Source organism: Monopterus albus, unplaced genomic scaffold (assembly GCF_001952655.1).
Source record: "Monopterus albus unplaced genomic scaffold, M_albus_1.0 scaffold238.1, whole genome shotgun sequence".
Lineage (NCBI taxonomy): Eukaryota > Metazoa > Chordata > Actinopteri > Synbranchiformes > Synbranchidae > Monopterus > Monopterus albus.
In genome coordinates this window covers 377,891-397,070 of record NW_018128118.1, presented here as the reverse complement: position 1 = coordinate 397,070, position 19,180 = coordinate 377,891, and the positions used below count along the sequence as shown (strand labels likewise).

Genomic DNA, 19,180 nt, shown 5'->3' with positions numbered 1-19,180 from the left:
TCATGACCATAGGTGAGAGTCGGAACGTAGATTGACCAGTAAATCGAGAGCTTCGCCTTACAGCTCAGCTCCTTCTTCACCACGACGGACCGGTACATCGACTGCATTACTGCAGAAGCTGCACCGATCCGCCTGTCAATCTCCCGTTCCATCCTTCCCTCACTCGTGAACAAGACCCCAAGATACTTGAACTCCTCCACTTGAGGCAGGAACTCTCCACCAACCTGAAGGGAACAAGCCACCCTTTTCCAAGGTTTATTTGATACTTATTTGTTCCCCATCACTTACACTGAAAATGCATTAAGAAGTAATCTTAGATTTCAGTGTTGACTTTCATTTTATGATAGGCTTGAAAAATTGTGAAGCTATCCTGTAACCTGTCCATTTACTCCTTCTTAATGGTTTATTTTGGGTGAAAAGTGCAAAAACCCTTCCTTTGACTGTCACATCACACAGTGTATGAGTTCAGTCACTCACTGTGTGTCAGCGTGTGCCACACATTTGTCTCTCTCACTTTGACTCCATGTCAACAGGATGATTCACACTGGTGCTTTAATCCTCCTCACTTAGCCCACCCGTTCTCTTTAAAACACTCACACAAATACTTTCACATGTGTAGTGCTAGACTCCCTTGAAGCGTAAAGGTTGGTAGAAAGCAAAGGAGCTCTTAAAACTGATTAGAGGGGGGAAGGCCCACTGCAGATGATGAGATACACTCAATTAAACAGGATGGGGCTCTACTGTGCCCAAGGGAATCATGCTAAACCAGCAGGAAAGGAAATCCATGAGAGAAATTTGCAATATCTGTAGGAGATGTACACAGCTTTCTTTGTGTATGTGTGTGAGATGAGTGTCAGAGTTGACATTTGCATGTTTGGCAGTCTGTGTGTGATGTGTATGCATGTATATATAATGTATGTGTGTGTGTGTGTGCTGGATGAGCTACAGCCCCCCAGGGGACAGTAGATGTGATCATATGTTGTTCACACATCCTGATAGTTGTGATAAATGCACCAACACGTCCCTGTCAAAGCGAAGGGTGATAATGTGCAATTTCTTGGAAGGGCCCCTCAGGGACGGATGATGTGATATTCATAGTAGATGAGGAATAGATGGACAGCGTGATAGGGAAAAGAAACAGAGAGAAAACCATGGGAGAACTGGGAACACAGGCAGAAGACACAATTAGTCAAACTAACACAACACTAAGCAGACTGTATATGAATATCTTATATCATAAAGAAACCTGTAATTGACAATATATTGTGAAAATGTAAAAGAAAAAACCAACAGTAATTTCACTAAGGATACAGAGTAGTGTGCTTTTGACTCTGGGTCTGACTGTTTATTCTGGAAGAGCTGAACTGCTTTGGCAGTAAATAGATCTGGCAGAAAACTGTTACCATATCCACACATTTTTAGAATATGACGCCATCAAAGCACGAGTGGCTGTGAAACAGCTGTGGGTTTGGATTATCAAGCTAATAATGGCTGCCACTGGAAATCTCACTGAGTCTAAATTTGATCTCTTTGGACACAAATACAGACAAGCACATGCACTGGGCAAAAAGGGACATTAGTGTAATTGTAGAAATATGTATCACTTGAGGCAAAACTGGTATTTACAAAATGCCCTCAACCAATTAAAGCTTGTAATTGATTTAATATTTCTGAAAAAGCATTTGGCCAACGTTTTGTAATGTGATCAGCGTCTTAGCTCACTAAAAGGCTGTCAAAATTACTAAAACTATTAAAATCACTAAAAGGTTTTAGCTGACTATTTTGGTGAGCCAGTCCATATGGCAACAGGCTGGTGAATAAAGTGAAACACCAGCACTAACAGGGGAGTGAATACTGAACTTGCTTGTAGAGGGACCTTGATTTGAAAACATTAAGAGCCCCCAGTCTGAGCTCCTCTGCTCTCTAGTGGCCAAAAATCCCTGAGCTAAAAAAAATTATCCATTATCCTTTTTGCTTGACATTAGATGATTCATGCAGCTGATGGAAATGCTCCTGACTGGCATTTTATGTTTTCTGACAGATTCCAAAAACTTGCATAAAAGCCACTTGACAACTGAGTGATAGCACAGAAGCAGCAAGAGATAAAGAACATGACGTAAAATAGTGTAAGTGGCACACAGCAGGTAAATAGAAACGGTTTTCATACACATTTCCCAGGTGCTAAGTTTATTATTTAGACCTGGGAACAAGTCTGTTTAAAATCTATTAGAGCTGGTGTCCTGTGGAGACTCATCAGCAATAAGCCCACAACCTACTTCTGGTTCCTGCCTGAGTGGAGGAAAGAGGTTAGCTCCCAGTGAAGCTGACAAGACAGGTCATACATTGTCTTTCCAAAGACCTTGTCGTTTTCCCCCAGGGAGAAACTGTAGCTTTGAAATAGCATTTTTGTTGATCGTGATGATTAAACACATGTTGTCTTTCTCAAGGGATCCCTCGGGAGACATTCTTGAAGTCAAAATGTGAGAAAAAAACTGAATGTGAGGTTGAAACACATTTCACCAAGGTGAAATCTTGGTTGAATTTTATTTAGAAATGTTTAGAGCATTTCAGTTTAGAAAATTTATTGATTAATTAGATAAAAATAATGTATAAAAAGCCAAAGTGTAACATAATAAATAATGGGAATATCAATAAATATAATGTTCTTACTATATTTATGATACTGCCTTAGGCCACCATTAGGCCACTGCTGTTTTAGCAAGGCTGTACTGATAATGTGTATTTATTTCTGTCTCCTTTTAAAGATATAACCAGAAAATACAGGAAATATGTACACAATATTAAAAAAATAACTTTCTGGAACAAAATGGCTTCTACTGTCCAAGGTCTGTATTTAGTGCGACCTCCCTTTGCACTTAGTGCGCCTTGAATTCTTTTGGGGAAATGGTCTTGAAACCCCGACAGACCCTCCACCACATTTCACTGAAGGCTGTTACACTCATTCTTCCACCTTTCTCCAACTTTTCTTCTCCCACACTATCGGATGATTGGACCAGAATACTTCAAACTTCAATTCATTGCTCCATAACACTTTTCTTTCCCAATGATCTTCCCTCGTCTTTGCGAGCTTTTGCATATCTCTGCCTTTTGTCCCTTCCCGCTTCTGAAGAAGTGGTTTCTTGTCTGCTGTCCCTCTACAATGGCCGTTCACACTTCAGATGAAGCTGCCAGATGCTGAGCCGGGTCCCTGCTGGATTTCTTTTAGCCTCTCAGAGAAGAAACTCTGACAAATGTCCCTTCAGATATTGAGTTTTCTTGGTCTTCCACTCCATTTTTGTCCTCAGTCTCTCTGGATTCTTCATATTTCTTTAGAACAGCTTGAATAACACATCTGGAGTATTCAGTTTGTTTGCTGACAGTCGTATTTTTTAATACTGTGTACATATTTCCTGTATTTTCTAGCTGTATTCTGTTATATACATATATAGTCATCATAGGTTTGTCAGTCAACAAACCTAATGGTAGCTTAAGACTTTTGCACAGTACTTTATATTTGCAATATAGTGGATCATTATGTGCAGGTGATGTATTTTCCAAATTCAGCCAAATGTTGTTCCTCACACTGAAATGAGTCATTCATTGATCTCCCCAAAGAAGCCTAATTATGAAAAATGTAATGTCCTGCACATTAGATAGAGTAAGTGAAAGGTACAAATTTCATGCTGTGATTTACCAATAAATTGGACTAATGGCTCCATAGTTGTCTTAGGCATACACAGTCACAGCATACCTGTCAGAAATCTAAACGTGGAGGAATATTAGCATGATCCTATGTTAGAAAAGAAAAGTGATCAATGCATTGGTCATTCTTCAGTTCATGTATATGCTTATGTCTTTATTGTATCTTCCCCAGGAGAAGAAATGTTTAGAAAATATGCAGAATATTTCATTTTATATGGGATGGCCAGCCTGATTAAATTAAAAGGGTCTACCTACTGTATATAATAATTACAAGCAATCTTATACCTAGATTTATTGTTATTCTGTGCTGGTTCACAGCAAAACTACTGATGCCTATCCATCCTCTTTTGATTGTTGTCTTTTAAAAAGTATAATAATGTATGCGCAGTATAAAGAGTTTATTGAATAAAATTTTAGAAAAAGGTGTAATCATATATTTGTGGTGACTTTTGTGATGCTATATGTACTAAAGAATAACATTACAGCCAGATAAAAACATTATCTAGATATATTAGTAAATAGAATGACACTTTTACACAAATAATTTACATTTGAGGATAAATGAAAAAGAAAAACAGAAAAAAAAATAGTTCAAATCTAGACGGTGTGGAAAGAGACACTAAACAGATCCTGACTGAGATACCACAGCGAGCACAGACACAGACACAGACTAGCTGACAGTGAGCCAAACAAACAGCCAGGAGCATTTGAGCCACCCAGCAGGAGGGGTTCAGCCACTCCCTGAGCCTCTTCCACATGGAGCGAGGAAAGACATCTCCATAGCGTACTCTAATGGAGGTGGAAATGAGTAACCGGTGGAGCCTGTCAGAGCAGATGGCTGAGAATCCATTAGCTAATAGTGAAGGAGCCTTCCAGCCAAACTAATGACGCCCTCATTACTACGCTACATGCGGTTCCGCCCAGCCAGTGGATTCAGGCCGGGCCTTTGTCTGGGGTCGGGATGCTCGTATGTACACACACCTGTTTGCCTTGCTATAGTTGTGTGGACACTCAGTGAGATAATGTATTTCATAGCCCCTTGCCCTAACCTTTAAACAAAATGTCTAACCCTGGCCCCAACCTAAACATAATTCTAACCTGAACCCTAGAACCAGGTCGTAACCCTGAAACAACCCTCTAAACGTGTGTGGACCGGTTAAAGTGTCCTCACATCAAACAAAACTGAACAGAGAGAAACACTCACACTAGCATGTACGTGTGCACGTGCAGGCATCTGCACAAATGTATACAGACACGATCACACACATAAACATCTGTGTGTCATAAAAAGTGCATACAAACATACATAAACACCAGTGATGTGATGCATGCAGGGAGGGGCTACATTTGATGGGACAGGAAGAAAAAAATGAGGACTGATTGACTATCCCATCCATCTCTCCATCCTTCTGCACACATGACTGCCACCTCAAAATATGCCATCTGCTTTTCACAGCACGGAGAGCTAAGGAACGTGGCAGAGATGAAAACCCAGTATCACAGCTGCATAAATAATTTAGCTTGTGTGTGCTCTGCATGTGATAATCCACAGCTATTCATTCATCTGTTTGTTATCACCTGTGTTTATGAACACAGTCGAGCACATACCCATGGGCATGCAGAGCCAACTCTCTGCAAGCTAGAAAATAAAAACAAGCATGAAGACAGACAAGCAAAGGGGCACAAGTTAGAGACAGCAGACACAGTGGCAGTGGTGGCGTCTAAACATCGTCTAAGACTGGTGAGGATTCCAGTTGCAGCAATGGTAAGAGGTGTTTAGCCTATGTACGTATATTTAGGTGCTACAATGAATCTTAAGAGACTGACAGCATCTAGACCCCCCTCTGGTAGCAAATGAACTACAGTGGAACGTTTTTTCATTTGGCATCTTTCTTTTCAGAAGCGGGTCTACCTGCTTAGTATTTTGCCATGATGACAGAACATAACAAAACACTGCTGCTGACTTACATCAGCTTACCTTGCCATAGTGTGTAATGGGTGTTTCCACAGCAGGGAAGTCTTGAGTGATCCCAATGAAGAGTGGCAGGTCAGCAGAGGTCAGCTTAGCAGCATTATTCATGCCTAAGAGACAAGGATAAGAGTCAAACATCATTTCACTTCCCTTTGTTTGACCAGAGCTCGGTTCATTTAGGACAGTGATTAGTGCAGCGACTGTTGAAGGTGCTAGTTCACCAGTTTTTCACATTTGCTAGTGTAAACAGACAGGGCAGTAAAAAGGAGACGACAGCACAGCTTGGGTTCACATTCCAGCTAATGCAGTCACAGCAACTGTCTGCTATTCCCATGCAGGTTTGTCCTAGACCGCTCAGCCATCAGGGCAACCCCACAGACACAGAGCTGACAGCAGCTTGCATGACGAATATTACTTTGAAATGCAAACTAATAGGCTTTTAAACAATGATGACATTTGGGGGTAAAACTGAGGAATGTGAAAGCCAGTGTCTGTTATTAGAATGACTGATTTAGACTGCCCCAAAAGAACCTGAAGAAACTATTTTGTGATCAGGTACAAAATGAGGTCTTTTCAAGTTTGCCGTTTCAAGTTTTATCCCCTCTTTGATACATTTTTGATCACAGACAGATTCCCTGTAGGGCGTTAGACACACGCTTTCCTGGTGTCAAGCCTTGATCTACACTCATTGCCTCATTGACTCCCTGTATAAGTGAGTGCACACAATCGTGCGTGTCTATGTTAGTATGTGTGTGTGGAGGCAGGCCACTTTCCCAGCAGAGCCTGGAGGACAAGCTGAAGCAGAGAGAGGGGACTGCAGCCCTGTTGTAAGAAGTCTGGCCGGCAAAAGATGAGAATATGAGGTCAGGTAAGAGGTGAGTAGACACACACCCTGCATTCTGCTGGTGCCAACTGCCTGTGAGACCTTTCCTCAGTCTGTAAAATAGTGGCATGCAATCTGAATCACAGGCTTTGGTCAAACCAAAATAAAAGCTGGGTGGTAATGGGCAACAGCTGATGAACAATCTGGATGGTTCTGTGTGTTCTTCGTATTTTTGGGAAATGTTTCCTCTGTATTTAGTTAGCTGTGACAGAGAACTCCAACGGCTAACTAGCCAAAATAGTGTACAGTACATTATCCATTATGTTTCAACTGACATGAGAAGCCAAATCTTTCCAGCAACATGAGACAAATTTGTGCATGAGGATGTGTGAGGATCTGGGACATTTGCTCCAAGCCATCTGGTCCTTGTGAAACTGGAGGGGAAAGCTGTATCCTCGAGGTCGAGTGCATTCTCAGCGACTACTGGGCTCTGTGCCTCGCTACCACCATTTGTGTTTCTTCTGTGATTTTACTGCACAGAAGAGAAGTGTAGGGTGTCCAGTTTGTGATCGTAGCGCTGCATCTCTGGCCCTTGCCGATTATGTGACCCTGCTGGATTTGGTGGGATGTGACCGTCGCTTTGATGTGCATGAGATAAAAAAAACAAAAAAAACAGAGGTAGTTTGCAAATCAAATTTGCTCACAAGTGAGGATTAGATGGAACATGAGATCAGTGTGTTGTTGTACTGGACAGCTGTGCCGAGGGAGGAGCTGAGCCTGAATTCAAAACACTTAATTTATCGACCTCTCTCTCTCACCTCTGGCAACAAACACAGGAAGTTTGAGCGAAGCCCATAAAAAGTTCCATAGTTGTTCAGCCTAAATTCTTAGCAAGATTCATGCCGTCAGATTTAGTTGCAAAAAAAACTATGCAGGTTCATCCAGTAAAAAATCTGAACCAGGCTCTGCTTTCGCTGCGACACAACACAGAGTCATCTGACAAGACACTACACTGGCAAGAAACAAGAGAGAAATTGTCTCTTTTTTCTTCCTAGTTGTTATTGCCTTGTGCGTGTACCCAGTTTAGTTTGGATGTGTACACATTCTTTGCCTTTTAAGACACTACACTGGCCATTTAAACATTTCCCTGTTGATTAACATTTAAATGTAAATGTGGTATTTCTGCTGCTTACCTCAAGGTAGTTTGGACTAAAGATAAATTAGTTGCCACTGTGATAACTTTCCAGAACTGTAAAATCCTGATTATGAGCTTTCCAAACTGTTGTGCAGTGTTTTGGCATCCTGCGGTCCTCTCAATGCATTGATCTGTTACTCCAGCTGGTCTTCCTGGATCGTATTTCTTCGTTTAAACAACACAGCTCCTTGCAGCATTTAATGCAGGGTTGTTTTCAATCTAAATCCCTGCTGAGATGCAGAATTTCACGGGGAATTAGTAAGTAGAATTGTGAGTATATAAAACTGTAAGTAAGGTGCAGTACTTTGGTTTTACATTCTTGCTGTTCATAATGCATGCTTGCAGTGATAAGGTTTGATATTGAGGGATGGAAGACGTGGATGAGCTTAGTACAAGACCGCTGCTTCTCCGTCTGGTAACAAGTATCCTAATTGTAGATTTTCAGAATATTATACTCTCTTCCCTAAACCCTAGTGGAAATTCCCAAGCTTTAGTGTCCATAAACAAATCTCTCAAAAATCCGATTGTTAAACCACTGTTTCTTTCTGAGGTGGGGTGGGTGATGGTTTCAAGTATGACAGCTTGTGTTTTGCTGGAAGCGGGACATAGAAATGCCTTTTGGGGTTTTGGAGGGCCTTTGGATTATACAAGCTGGGGAACAACTGTCTGTGAGGAACAGCTTTTAAATTAATGGATAAAGGCTTCCTGCCAAACACATTAGCAGATTTGTCAGCTCATTGATCATAAATAAAGTGAACACAAAAGATCAACGCGTGAGGTGAATATTTTGCTGTTTATGACCTCTGGAATGCTGCGCTGTTTCCAAACCTCTGAAAAACAGAACAGCTTTTTAATTAAATAGGTACAGAAAGTGTGGAATGGAACAAAGGTGACCAAAACCTGCCCAGCCTATAAAAAGCTGCCCTCCATCAGTGTGTTCTCACACCATAAACAAGTATGGCCACAGTATGAAATGGTCAAAGTTTTCTTTATTCTCATTGCACAAGGAAATTCCTCTTGTGGAGTTTGTGAACAACCTTTATCACCCTTATGCATACTGATAAAGGTTATAATGTGCCTGTAGCAAGTGTTCAAACCCCCAATTACATGTAGAAGCAAGAGACTGTCCTCTTCAGCGTGAGGAAAGAGCACAGTTTCTTTCCGGACATGAGGGAATGCAGGCCAACATTATCGTTGTCCTTTTTCGACAGCTACCACAGCACCAGGGAGCACAGGGTGAACACCTTCTTAGCCAGGAGCAAAGGAGTAGAGAGACAGATGAGGGAAAAGTGAAAGAAGGAAGGAGGCAGGAGACAGAGGAGTAAATAGAAACATGCAACCAGAGACAGAAAAAGAAGAACCAAGAGAGAGAAAGAAGAAGAAGTATAGAAAGACAAGGGTGAATTATACAAGGCTGCCAGCTTTTGATAAATAGGAATAAAATTTGCAGCGTAAACCAAAGATGAGCCAGGGTGACTGAGAAGGGCAGTGTGCCAGTAAAGCATGTCATGAAACATAAATCCATCACTTCCCATTCCCTGCCTCAGTGGACTTCAAAGACAGGGCTCAAATCATGGACCCATTCAACCATACAGCCAGCTTGCATTGCAGCATGAAGAGAATAAAGTGAAGTGCGACTGTGTCTGTGCAGCATGTGGACACCCACTCAGGACGTTACAGCCTGTGGTGGCTGTGTAAACCCTGTTCTTGGCAGCTTGAGTGCATATACGTCTGTGTTTATATAGCATCTACATGCTCTACTTATAATATGATATTCCTCACACTTAAATGTGTGTGGCGTTGTTCACTGGGTTTACACGTATTGATAGTTTCCACAAGTACTTGGAATAAAAGCGTTACGAAGATTTTATTCAAGGAGTGTTACAAACCTATGCCGCATTTACTAGAGGAATACTAACAACCACTGGTTATTTCATTACTTAAACAGATGTACGACACTTTTATATTGTAAAATATGTCATCATATTTTGCTTATAAGAATAAGGGATAAGAGATAGAGAGCAGTCTGTGAGAGTGAAAAATGTTTCTCTTGCACATATTTCAATCAGTATGCACTACTCCTCCTGGGCTGCTATGTCAGTTTGTTCTCATCAGACATCCAACACATGCACACAAGCACACACATGCACAGCACGGCTGTCATACAAGGTAGCACAGATGATAGGCTTGTGGGAGGCAAATCCACCTCCGTTCTGTTTCTGCTCAAACAGCAGTCAAGAGAGCTCCCAAACCAGGCCAAAGCACACTGAACTAGGCCAGTCCTGGGGCCAAAGTCTCCCGCAGCACCAGATACTAAAATGAGCTAAACCCTGGTCTTGTCACTAACTAGTCAAAGTCACAGATGTGTATTAAAAGTGTACATGAGTGTATTTTAGAGTTGGTGTCTCTGCTCAAGCTCAGTGAATTTCAGGCTTAAAGCTTTGGGGGGGGAGCTCTAAAACTTTCATTTAGCTATTTTAGTTTCAAATTTGGGTTTACAGCTGAGGTTAAAATTAGGACACGGCTCAGCTTTAGCTTTAGGTAATAATCAGGCAAGCAGATGTGAGGATTGACCTTCAGGCCACTACGGGAAGGCTTGGTAGCCTTCTTGCAGGAGCCCAAAAAATAATCCAGCTCATAGAGTATACCAGAGTAGTCAGCTAATGCTGAATACTGAGTGGCTGAGTTGTTTCATTCTTAATCAGTTGTTGTTTGCACTGCTGCTTGGTTAACACTGCTAATTCTCTATCTGGCACATGATCACAGACAGAATCCAGCATGGCAGTGGTGCCACGCTCATATTCCGCCTAGTCTGTTTGTGTGTCTGTGAGTAATACAGAGACTGGTGTAATGCTAAAGTTTTGCAAAAGTTTGGTGAAGAAACAACAGTGAGTGTGTGTTTGTGTGTCTGTGTGGGCGGCAATGTTGGATTTTGCTCCAGTCTCCAGGGAGCAAAATAGGTGTTCATGCTCAGGTGCAAGGATCTTGTTAAACAAGCTGGTTAGGTAACACACGTACACCCATCAGCTCTTCTCATAACTGTGGGAAGCAAACAGAGTCAGCAAACTACGGCGCTCTCTCTCTCTTATTAAACACACACACACAAAGCAGCAAGAGCTCCCTGGTGAGTCAGCAGCAATCCTACTCCAGCACTGGTCCCAGAGAATCATGTGGATGCAGTTATCAATCACCATAGTATATACCCATTAACCCTCTCACACCTTGGCCCCTGCACCAAACCTCACAGTCACACTGATCCCAGATCAGTGCTGACTGCTTAAAGGAGCTAGAAATCAGCAGGGGAACAGATGGCTCAACACACACCACTGATTCATGCTCTGTTAGGGCTGAATGTGCCACTCCCTAATGCAGTGACACTCTTCTTGTTCAGAATCACTTTAATGACAAGAAATCCACATTAAAAGAGTAAATAGATCTATATAAAAAGTCTCCAAGTCTGTAACTTTGACATAAAAAGGCAAGAGGGGTATTTCTAATTGAATCCATCAGATTGATTTGATGATATTGCATCTCTATCAGCGCAGAAGAACTCAATCTCATCTACTGATTGCCTGAGCTCTTCACATAAAAGAAGCGGGGATATTTCATTAAGGCTGTGATAATTCAACAAGATACACTTTAGAAATCAGTGCGTATTCAGAACTGTGTACAGGGTAAAAATAGCACCCAGACTGAATTCGTTAAACAGATACATCCACTATAAAGACAAGGTCTTGTTACTAAGAAGTGACACAGATGTACAGTAGCTGAAATGAGGTTTCCTAATTCAACAGTTACATGGAGTAACATGTTTCTGAATAAATGATAACTCTGTCACTGGCCAACAACCAGCAGACCAATCTTGTAGTTTCCCAGCAGAATGAACAGCCAGCCAGGGTTTTGTTGCACACAATCACCACGGCACCACACTTGTGTTCATCTAACAACTTATAATGGAACAACAATTGTTTTGTAAAGCATTTAGCACATGAACACACCACAAGTCAGTGGCAAACCTTTCAAATTATTATGCACTTCTACCTGGATTAACATGAACAATACAGCATCATAAAAATGTTTACAGTCAAGGATTACTCTACTGGAATACACAGCCTGCACAAGCTTCATGCCTCTATTCACTCATTTTCCTGTTCTCAAATGAATGCAAACCAGTGGGTTCTTGAAAGCTAGGTTTGCATCCTGCAATTTGCCGCATTATTGTCATAATTACAGTGCTGTAACTCAAAAATACTATATGGGCTAACACAAAATCACCACTTTAATATTTTAAATAAAGATTTGACTTAAATAAGATTAAACAACTCATAACAAATGGTACAAAATTCATTTGGCTACAGTAAGTGTTCAATCTAGATTCAAGAAAATCTCGCCTACTGTATGAAATGGTCGACATAGTCAGCAAGGATGTCCTCATCAGTCGTTCAGGTTTACATTGTTAACACTGATGTAATTTTAACTCTCATAATCATCAGTCATCTTTCTATCAATATTTAAAATCAACTGACATTGATCGATCTGTACCGTCTATATCACCATTTTCCACTCTGACCTGTGTCATCAGAGTACACATTCTGGTATGCCTGCCAGTATGAGCAGATTTGTTTGGTTTGTAATTACCACTGCTAAAACTAATTTATGCAATAATAGCACATAATCCTTTGCTCACACGTCTGCTCTGTGTGTATGCACACAGAGGAGGACAGAACTCTTATTTTACATAATGAAAATCTTTGTCCTTGTCTCAATTACAGTGTCATTTTCATGATCATCATCGTTTATTTACCCTGATAATAATCTTCAGATGTATCATGAATTCTATGATTGACAACTGTTCACTATAAAATGACTTAAATTATGCTAATGCAGCAGCAATTTTGACATGTCAAAATCAAATTCTCCTCCCACAATAACAAAGCAAACAAACAAATACCAAAAAACAAACAAACACCCCACCCCCCAAAACAAAACTGATTACATTAACAAGAAGGCAGTGTCAGACTGAATAAATGAAGTGGCAAAGCACTGGCTTTTCAGTCCAACATCTCAGTCTAGGAATCCATCCTGTGGGAAGAAGGTTGACAAAGGAAATGTGCAAGTTCAGTGCACGTTTTTTGGGCCTCCTTCCAACTCATATGCTCATGTCTTGCTGCCATTATACAGCCATAACATAATGAGTGAGGACAGTGAGAAAGGCTGATAATTTGGGGAACAAATGTGAGGTGGGGAGACGGTGTCAGTGCTCTCATATTCTTTAAGTGTTTCTTTCACTGCTGCAAACCGTTGAATGCGTAAAGGCTATTCATCTGCACGCTCTTGTTCCTTCACACCGTTGATTTTGTCTTCTAAATCTCATTAAACAGCAGACATGGAACATCACACAGAGGTGTTTTAAGACTCATTTTCGCAGCATGGCTATCATCCCATCAGAAAAATATCAAAATGAACATTAACAACCACTGTCAGCTGAAGAGGTGTCTGCTTTTGAGTTTTTCCTTCTTCTTCCTGGTCTCCATTTGTATTTATCATTTTATTTCTTTCCATAAACTTTTTTCTATTCTCCTTTCTCAGTGCACACATTTTCCAAGTATACTTCTCCCATTCAAAGGTACTGACCTGATTATAACCTGCCTTGGCCAGCTTATTAATGACATCCCAAACATGAACCGCCACTGCGCTACAAATTTCTCATGCAGGATTCTGAGGGTTAACCCCGATGGCCTTTGATTAGCACATTCATACATGGCAGAAAGGCAATCACAGCTCAGGCAGCAGAGCATCGTAGAATTCTTCATTGTTAATTCCCGGCTGACAGTTTGGGTTGCTGTTTTATTTCTCACAGAAACTCACACTCATCTCCACACTTTTAGCCTAATTTATTTTTTCTAATGTAAAGTGCTTCATATCTGTCAGTATCAACATTTTGCAGAAATGGAGAGAGGTAATATTGAGTTCACCAGAGCTGAGGATCTGTAATTTGAACTAAATCAGTGAGGATAGTACAGGGTAAGAATAAGGATTTAAAGAAAAAATACTGAATATTAAACTGGTCTTTAAATCGGATTAAAAGTGGGAACTGCTTTAAAATGCAACTTATTTTGCATGACCTTCAGAGCCAGCCAGACAGGAGCATGTCACCGCATCAGTCTCAGTCAGCACTGTCAAAATGTAAAAAAACTGCAAAAGCAGAAGTTGAGGTTAAAAAGGGGGAGAAATAAAAGCTGAAAGAACATGTTCTTGTCCTGGCCAAGCCCTGTTTGTCTCTCTGGCCTGTTGATTCGGTCAAACTAAACAGCAGTTGTTCAGATAATATTAGGTTACTAGATAATACTAGTTTACTACACATTCTCAGCACCACACAGCTACACGGTTGTGGAAGAAGTACTCAGAGCTTTTACTTAAGTAAAAGTAGCAATACTGCAGTGTAAAAATGATCTGTTACAAGTGAAGCTTCTGTGTCACTTAAGTAAAAGTACAAAAGTGTTAGCTTCAAAATACATTTAAAGTACCAAAAGTACTCCTTATGCAGAATGGCTTGTATATTATATTATGAGATTATAGTTATTTTATACAAAACATTTAATGTTGAAGCTGTTAAAGGTGGAGCCAATTTTATCTACCTCTTGTGCACATAATGTGAGTTACTGCTAGTTTTTAAATTTCCCATTGAGGTATCAACAAAGCCTTTTGATTACTGTATTTTGTTTTATTTACCTGATTCTGAAAAGTCACAAGTAACCAAAGTTATCAAATAACTATAGTGGAGAACAAAGTGCAATATTTGCATCTAAAATGTAGTGAAGTTGAATTATGAAGTAGCAGAAAATGACAATACTCAAGTACAGATACCTCAAATTTGCACCTAAGTCTAATACTCGAGTAAATGTACTTAGTTACTTTCCACCCCTGCAGCTACAAACACAAGAGCAGTGCTCACATTCACCACCACAGCTGTCTTTACTGTGTTCATTAATACCAGTGTCATCATGATTAGACTGCATCAGAACATCATCCTTATCAGCGCCACCCGCTCTCTGTCTGCATTCACTGGCTTTTTTTGCCTTTTGTCCTATGTAGTTCAGGTCTTGAACAGATAAAGCACAGCTGAGATTAACTTCCCATCCATCCCCGTCTCCATCGTATGTTCCCACACATCAAAATGACTTAAAAATGTACGCAGGAGTTAACGTCGTGCAGCGCATTATCAAGGTGCTATGCTGATAAGTAGAAGCGTAGGCGGATGTGGGTGAAACATAGGTCACATCTAGCCCCAAAAATCTTTTCTTAGTGCTGTCTGTGCCAGTGCATGACAAAAAGTCTTTTTCTGGGACAACAGATTAAATCTTAATAAACAGGATTCATGAGGTGAATACTAGGTACTTGTGTACACTCTGAGTCCTCCTGCTGAGGCCAGTTCACCCTGAACGTCTGAATCATCATGCTGCTGAAATGGGGTTAAATCAGCAGTCCTGCTCCTGTGGCACACACAATAAACGTTGCCTTCAGGTGGAAAACCAGATATATCCTGGCATATAAGATCCTTAATCCCTCTTAAAAAAAAGACTCATTTAGCATGAGTTTAGCATAGAAAGACCATTTTTTTCTTAAATGGAGAAACAAATGTCACTGGCATAGCATTATTTGTTTCAAATCCACATAAATCTGTTTAAAACGTAACTAAACATCACCATAAAGACTTAATAACACATGCACATGTTGTATATGGAACATGCTTCTGTCATTATATTAACTGTGTTCTTCGAGCTATGTGTTTTAAAAACTTTTTTGAATTAAAAAAAACATCTGACTTCTGAAGACTTTGTAAGAGTCAGGCCACGCTGGTTTTCCAAGCAAAGGCAATGTTATCAAAGTCTTATCTTGTGAGCAGCTGTTCCCTGATGTCCTTTCATTGTATAATGTTCTGGAAGGATGGAGAAGAGAGGGAAGAGAAGAATGGCAGGCTGGGGTTAAGGCAGGGTAGTGGAAATAAAGAAAAGAGGAAACCAAATTATTAAATAGATGGCAGAAAGAAAATGAAGGGAAGGGGGGAAAAATGGATGGCTGTCAGAAATAAGAAAAACCTGAGCTCAGTTTGTGTGGTTATTCACTAAACAAGCACACGCAGAGTTCTTGAAGCCACTGTCCCATTTATACATTAGAATGGGCGCTAACCATTGAGCAGAATATAGATGAGCTAACAGCATGTTTAGGAAATTAATTGTCTGCTTGTTTGCAATCTAAATATTTTGTGCAATGTGCAGTGACAGTTCAACAGTCTGCACTCTAATGAATCAATTTACATGGCTTCAGTGTAACATATCTAGATATACTACTCGGGGTTACTAAAATGTAATAGCAGTGAAGAAAATCACTTTCAGGCCAAATCTCATCAGTTATTAATGAGCACTATTTAATTATACTTTCTTTAATAACAGCATTACAATGCAAAATCAGAGTCTCCTGTCCCCTGCAGACATTTCACACTCTGCAGATTCATAATGTAGCATTAACCTTCCTTTAACCTAATAGCGCAGAATTCAGCCTAAGGTACAGCAGAGTGTCCCTTGCAGCACTGCCAAAACCTGTGCATGGATCTGACTAGCACCTCTTACTTTGTTCCTGCAGGTTACAAATGCATATGCCAGCTATACCCCATGGCAGGAGAGAGGAGGACAGAAGAAGGTACAAAGGAAGAAAAGGAGGGAGAAAGATGGTTGTTTGGTGTCTATCATAAACTAGATGACATCTTAAATGAAAACAAGATAGTACTTATTAAAAGGGAAGAGAGAAATAAGGAGCAGGCAGGAGACAAAGAGAGAGCAAACCAGAGAGAATGAGAGACAGAGACACATATGGGAAACTGTATGAGGCTCTCACCACCCCACGAGCACAAACGGCTCCTTGATGGTTTGGAGACAGAGCTCCGTTGTAGATGTCTTTTGTTTTCTGACACTGATTGTCATGACACTGGTGTTTTGATATCCAGTTGGTCCAGAATTCATCATTTTAATTCTCAATTCTTACAAAACACCATGGCTTAAGGACAAGACCGCTGCCCTGCATTAAATTTGCATTCCAAATCTGCATGTCATTTGGTGCTAGGCAGACCAACTTCGAACAGATGTGGAAATCATGACTGACCTATGACTCACCATTAATGCTTGTTATTTAAAAAGGTACAATAGGAAATAACAAAAATGTAGAGCAAAAAAAAAACAAAAACAAAAAATATATTTAAAATAATACTGTATTCTTGTGCATAGAAAATGTAATTGAAAATGAATATCCCACAAGATCAGACTAAAGTCTATGCTCAAGGAATATTTCAGTTGGAGTAAAGAATATGTGTATGCATGTGAACACTGACAGTTAAATACACACACACTAGTGTTCTTATGCTCATCACTACAGACATTTTTCTATAGACTACTAGAGGTTTTAGAGGAATATCCATTATATAAATATTAACATGGCCCAGAGTAGAACTCACATGGCTTTCTGATTCAGCTGTAGATGAAGATGTAAAGCCTGCCACACACAAGCACACACACACACACACACAGAGGGTATATCTTGCAAGATAGGCCTGACAAAATACACCAGAGAAATAAGAAACACCTTTCTCTGTGCATGTCAAGAACACATCCTAACAAAGGGGCCTGTTAGATGCTGGGTGAGGGAACATGGGCTATAAGGACAGGAGGGGGAGGCCACCCCCCCAACACACACACACACACACACACACAGAGGAAAGGAACATGGTGGTGCAGCACCAGCTCTCTCCCCCCTGCTTGGCGTGCCTGGAAACCATGGCAGCAGTGTCTCACGGTACTGCAGCCGTTGCCATGCCAACAGTGGTGGCAGCTTTCTGTAAGGATCAGACTTGCTGGGTGACACCTGACGAATACACACATGTTTGTGTCTCTATAGCTGTGAGGACACTCTTTGACATAATTCACTCCCTAGCATCCTTTACCATCACTATTAAATGCCTAACCTTAATACTAAAACCAAGTCTTAGTGCACAAACAGCCCTTTGAAATTGTAAGGACTGGCCAAAATGTCCTCAAAACAGTGGTGTTTAACTAAAATTTGTCCACATAACCATAGAAAGACATGTACACTCATAGAAACAAGCAATGAGCCACTGAAAGGAAAAGGGAACAAAGAGAAGAGTGCAGGTGAGCTTCACAAAGGTGGGTAAAAATACTCGCCGAGCTGTGCACAAGGGCAAGTACATGAGAGCACAAACAGGCAGCAGGACACACAAATACAAAAGCAACCTTTCTTTTATCCCTCTCCTCCTGTTCCGAGCCTGCATGCTCCACTCTGTCTATCTAATTAGAGAGCCTGCCTGAGCCTGACTGTCTGCGCGGGGGCACACGCACATACATGCACACACACACACGCTCACAAACACATCTTCATCTTGTTCTCAACACAAATCACACAATCTAGTGCACACAAATGACAAGAGCACTCTATCACCCTCCGCTGGATGTACACTCACAAAGACCCACAGAAACACACGTGCATCCACTACCCACATATTAATAACCAGGTCTCCAATGTCAATTTGAGCTCTCAAGGACTGTGGGTGCTGAGCGAGGCAGAGGCCACACACATACACACACACACACACACACACACACACACACACACACACACACACACACACACACAGAGGGAGAGAAGAGTAATGGGGTAACGCATTCAGGTTCTTATTCATGCTGATTCCCCCACTGGGTGCACAGACTCATTTACCTAAACAATACATTTCAGAAAGGGCAATGAGGACACAAAGGCTGGGCTGGGTGAGTGATAGCCCGCTATCACCCTCTGTGTTACCTAAAACACGAGTGGCCTTTTTATGAATGAAATGTTTTGCATAAAGACATATGCATGTTAGACTTAAGAAAAAGACAGCAGTCACTGACTAAGAGCAGCATTCATAGCCAAGCTTTGCCATGGCATTGAACACTTACTGTCTGCATCTGATAGAGAAGAAGGCATAAAAAGGTAAAGAGAAAAAAGAGCAAGGGAATAAAAAGAGAGGGGCCCTTGAGTGAGATGGAAGTTGTAAAAGGTGGTACTTGACCTCCAGTTTGTGCTTAGCATGAAGGGAGGAGCTTAAATCTACCTTTCTTTATCCAGCTCTACCTTCACTGAAGGCTGCCTGTATTCATTCAGCCAGCTAGATACTTGAGCAAAAACACTGGCATACATCAGCACACAGTATACTATACATATGTACAATACATGCACATGGAGAATAATCTGTGAAGGACACCGCAGATGAGCTGAGTGTGTGATGCCGACACACACATGGGCACACACATGCTCTGCCCCCTTTCATTCCCTGCACTAAAAAAGGGCCTTCATCCAACTAAAGGACAAAGCATCTATTTTTCTGGACTGTCAACGTTGACATGTTTTCTTTCACATGAAATCTCTAATAATAAATGTTTCT

General features: G+C 40.9%; 1 long non-coding RNA gene across 2 annotated transcripts in view; it reads right to left on the bottom strand.

Annotated features, from left to right (window-relative positions):
- The window catches only part of LOC109971930 (uncharacterized), a 10,081-nt gene extending 4,308 nt beyond the window's left edge, over positions 1–5,773 (bottom strand). For both annotated transcript variants that reach the window (XR_002276615.1, XR_002276614.1), the window contains exon 1: positions 5,681–5,773. This is a non-coding gene — a long non-coding RNA (uncharacterized LOC109971930). The remainder of the gene's footprint in view (positions 1–5,680) is intronic.
- Positions 5,774–19,180: the final 13,407 nt, after the last annotated feature.